The 4,232-nt window shown below is 27.3% G+C and overlaps 1 protein-coding gene across 2 annotated transcripts in view; it reads right to left on the minus strand.

Moving 5' to 3' along the window:
- The window catches only part of LOC119609549 (probable serine/threonine-protein kinase DDB_G0282963), a 20,686-nt gene extending 16,775 nt beyond the window's left edge, over positions 1–3,911 (minus strand). Inside the window, exon 1 of one of the 2 annotated variants that reach the window (XM_037964382.1) lies at positions 3,170–3,911. The gene's annotated coding sequence lies outside the window, so the exon portion shown is untranslated. Of the gene's footprint in view, positions 344–3,169 lie in introns of those variants that run through there. The other variant, XM_037964383.1, reaches the window with a different exon arrangement.
- Positions 3,912–4,232: the final 321 nt, after the last annotated feature.

Below are 4,232 nucleotides of genomic sequence, written 5' to 3' on the forward strand. Positions count from 1 at the left end.
AAGGTCCCGTAACACTTTTCGATTAAACTTTTTATAATTTTTTTCTTATATTAACGTTTCAACTATTTTTTTCTTGCGCAAAAAAAAATTTTCTTGTTTGCAACATTCACAATTTTTTTTGGGACTTAATTTTCAAACTCAATTTTTGCAGTTATTTCGTTTTGCACACACTCACACGTTACGAACAGCTTTAGAAACACGTTTAATTTAAAGGATTTTTGTAAAATTTCAAATTTTTTTAATTAATTTTCAGTGTTATTTTGTAAAAAATTATTCACCAACACGATTTTTTGCTGCTGCACACACTCGCCTTTTTTTCGGTTTTGTAAAATATCTCTGTGAAAGAAACATTCGTTAGTTGTCGGTAAATTTCGTCGTTGATGTTCATTCGTCAATAGTTGTGTTCAGTTTTCAGTTTTTTGTTTTCTCGTACTCGTTACTTTTGATATGATTCGTTAAGTTAATATATATAGCGTTGCTCCTTTAACGTACAATGACACACATAATAACAAAACATTAATGACAGTGAGGGGGAGTAATAAGACTATAGAAAACAAACTTGTATACGTGATGGTGTTGATTGAAGGGAAACAGTGAGAAAAATAACAAAAAAAAAGCAAAGTAATAATAAGGGAAATTTAAGGGAATAATAATCAATTCGTAATTAAAAATAGATTGAATGTTTTCTTTTTGTAGATGAAAAAACAAAGAAATTTAAACATTTTATTAAATTTTAGCGTTTTATAATAAATTAACAATAACAGTAATAAGTACAATAGTGATGCCAGATGTTGGTTTGTAATTTTGAGTAGAAATGCCCTTAAAATTTCCAAATGTTCTTCAATTTAACTTTAAAACCTCAACAGTATTTGGATTGTTATAAACCAAAACGTTTATTCAGTCTATTCCAAATTGAATGGTGTGCAATTTTTATACATTTTGCCACCCTATATTATAGAGTATTATGCGTTTGGAGTAATGTTTGTAATAACCAAATATTTTTGTCCTACACCCAATTTAAAGTATACCAAATGGTTCAGAATTACATACTAAGAAATATTGTTAATATCTCATTCACATTCTTAATCGATTAAGACGGAAGTCGGTGTGTCCATGTGAAACTATCTTTTGCGCACTCTAAAATTCGCAATTTTCAAAATTTATGAAAATTGGCACATACTCTTAATTGATGCAAGGTTAAAGCCTTTTAATTTAATAGTGGTTGAAATACGTTCGTTATTTCAACTAGCCCCGAAGAAGACTTTAGAGCTCATAATTATGTTAAATGTTCATGTATCTCTACAAAACTCAACATAGTTTTATATAAGTCTAAATGTTACTGTCAATATTAGTAATAATCGGGCGTTACTTGATTCTAGTCCGCATACAAATTCCCCTTCATAAAAAGACTTGAAAAGTCGACAGAATGTTGAAGCCTACTAAAAGTAATTGAAATCTGTTCATTATTTCATTTAGTACTCATAAAACTGTTACCATAAACAAGAACTTATATTAAATGTGCTAGTATCTCTACAAAACTTGTACAACTTAGCTCTATATAAGTCTAAGTGTTACTACCGATTTTGGTTATAATCGGGTCTAATTTATACATCGACTTCATAAAATAACTTGAACGTCAATAATTCACCTATAATCATTAGTATTATAATGAAATTCTTTAAAAGTTTTATCACTCTACCAAAATCTTTAAGGATACTTTACAAAAATAGCGGAATTCCGAATAATTTTAAAAACTTGTATATATTTTTTTTTAAATTGAAAAGATTAGCCTCAAATAATAATTATAGCTAAGATATTACATTCCGATCGGGATCGCTCTGATTTTGCATCGATTGTTAACCCAACGTCATCTGTGTCAACTGAAGTTGCCCCCAATTAGGAAGCAATATCGGATATATAGAGCTTATAGATTTTAGATATTGGCTAAATCATTCCAATGCAACTACCCATGTCTCTCTTTGATTAATATCAGTCAAAGTTGGGAACTTATCATGCGTTCTAATCCATCTATTATAAAAAAATAAAATACCAACCACACGATAATTCTTTTTCTTCTAAATACAAATATTATTATTGGGGCATTTATTTTAATGGTAAGTGTTTAAAATTTCGCAGGAACATGATACGGTGAATCATAATCAATCAAAAAGTAGATTTTGATTTTTTTGTAATTTAGGGTCTTTTGATTTTTATATAACAATATATACAATAATAATCTAACTTTAGGATAATATATATTTTTACTTTTTTAATGGTTGTTAAAATCGGCTTTTATATGGAAAAAGTATGTGGTAAACCATTGTTAACTTTAATAATCGTTTTTGCATAAGGTAGTTAAACTTTCAAATTTATATATGTATAAATATATGATAAAAAAAATTTCCGTGGTTCTTCAAAGTCCTTTCCGTTGATACCCATATCGAATAATTAGTAACCCAGCTGTACAATTGCATTTGATAAAATATTTTAGAAACTATTAATTTTTAAACTTGCATGACTTCTGCAATCTACACGAGATAAAACTCTCAAACATAAGTAAATCAAGTGTAAAATGTATTTCATTTTAATTTCATTTGATATTAATGCCCTTAGGTATATCGATATATTTTAAATTATCTGGCTTTTGTAAATAATAGAAAGCAAAAAAGACACTGGCTCTAAATGTGTTAATGATATGGATCATATTGTATATACAATCGTAAGGTAACAAAGAAACCTTTCTATTGATAATCAATGTCGAATAATTATTAATAGAGCTCTATAATTACATTTGAAAAATATAATATATATTTTTTTTAATTTATTTTTGAGAATTACATATTTTTATAACAGAAAAGGATCAGGATTTTAACAAGTTCCTGAACAATTTCGGCAAACTTTAAATAATTCTTTCCTTAAAAGCCCTTCCCTGCAACGTATACCAATATAAACAATAACAAAATGTCTGGCAGCTTTCAATAAAAAACATTATATCTGGCAGCCCCTCATTTTATTGAATGCATAAAATGCACACAAAAAAACACCGGCCGCAGCAAAAAATCAAACAATTTTAATTAAAACTTGTATATTTACAAAATAATAACACTAAAAAGTATCCTATGTCCTAATTATTACAATAATAAAATATTTTAATACACAATAAACTTACCTCTTTTCCTTCAACTCCTCTTTATTCGTTTTCCTTTACTTTATCTTTCTTACTTTCGGAAGTTCGTTGATCTTTTTGTTGTAATGGACGTAATAGCAAACTTTTCCTTTTGCAAAATTTTTCACACTCAACATGCACAATAATATTTTTTTATATATTATTGTTTTTTTCTTTTCTATGTTTTATTATAGAGAAAACTAAAGTTTTCTTTTAAAGAAGAAAAAAGAAATATATTCAGTAATATTAAAAAAAACAATTCAAATTTCTTTTTTTTCTATTTTTTGCAATTCAACTATTCTCTATATGTTCTCTTAGTAAACACTCTATAGTTATCTCTTTTTTTCGCACTACTTAACACGAGAGTTTGTTGCAATTCACACTGTTTGTTGGTCTTTTACTTGCTACTGGTGCGTGAGTGTAATAAAAAGCAAAAATCCAATGAGAATTACTTTTTTTATTCGCTGAATCTTCTTCTTCTCAATTTTCTTACTTTTTTACTTCTGATTTTTTCTTTTGTATGTGTTGTTGGCTTGGAATGCAATTTTCTAATTTCTTGCTTTTCTGTTTTATATTTTATTAATCGTTTAGACGTTTCCGTATTGGTTGTTGTTGTTGGTAACGTAAAAACGTTTTATTTGTTTAAATTATTGGTAATTTTTATGTTAAATTATTATTCACGTTAACCCGTCACGAACAGGACAGAAAACACTTCTTCACTTTCTCAGAAAATTCTTAAAATGGCGTTTTTTTGACAAGTAACGAGTGATTACTTTTAGTTTGAAAGGGGGTTTTTATAGTGATGTGCCAAAAAGGAGTAATTTGGCAATGTGGCTTTTAAAGTAGTCGTTATTGGGTTTATTGTTACTTGAGTACTTGATTTATTAGTTAACGGTTCTTTTATGTTAAAAAAGATTTAACGTATGATTTGTAAATTAAAATTAAAAAAAGTTATTTAAAATATTGAAAAATTGATCTAAAATAGAACTTAATTAGAAATAAACTAGAGATGAACTAGAAATAAACTAGACCTGAACTTGAACTGGACTATAAGTGAACTGGAACT

This window comes from Lucilia sericata, unplaced genomic scaffold (genome assembly GCF_015586225.1).
Source record: "Lucilia sericata isolate MDLA Ls3-8-SP2 unplaced genomic scaffold, ASM1558622v1 Contig001004F_arrow, whole genome shotgun sequence".
NCBI lineage: Eukaryota > Metazoa > Arthropoda > Insecta > Diptera > Calliphoridae > Lucilia > Lucilia sericata.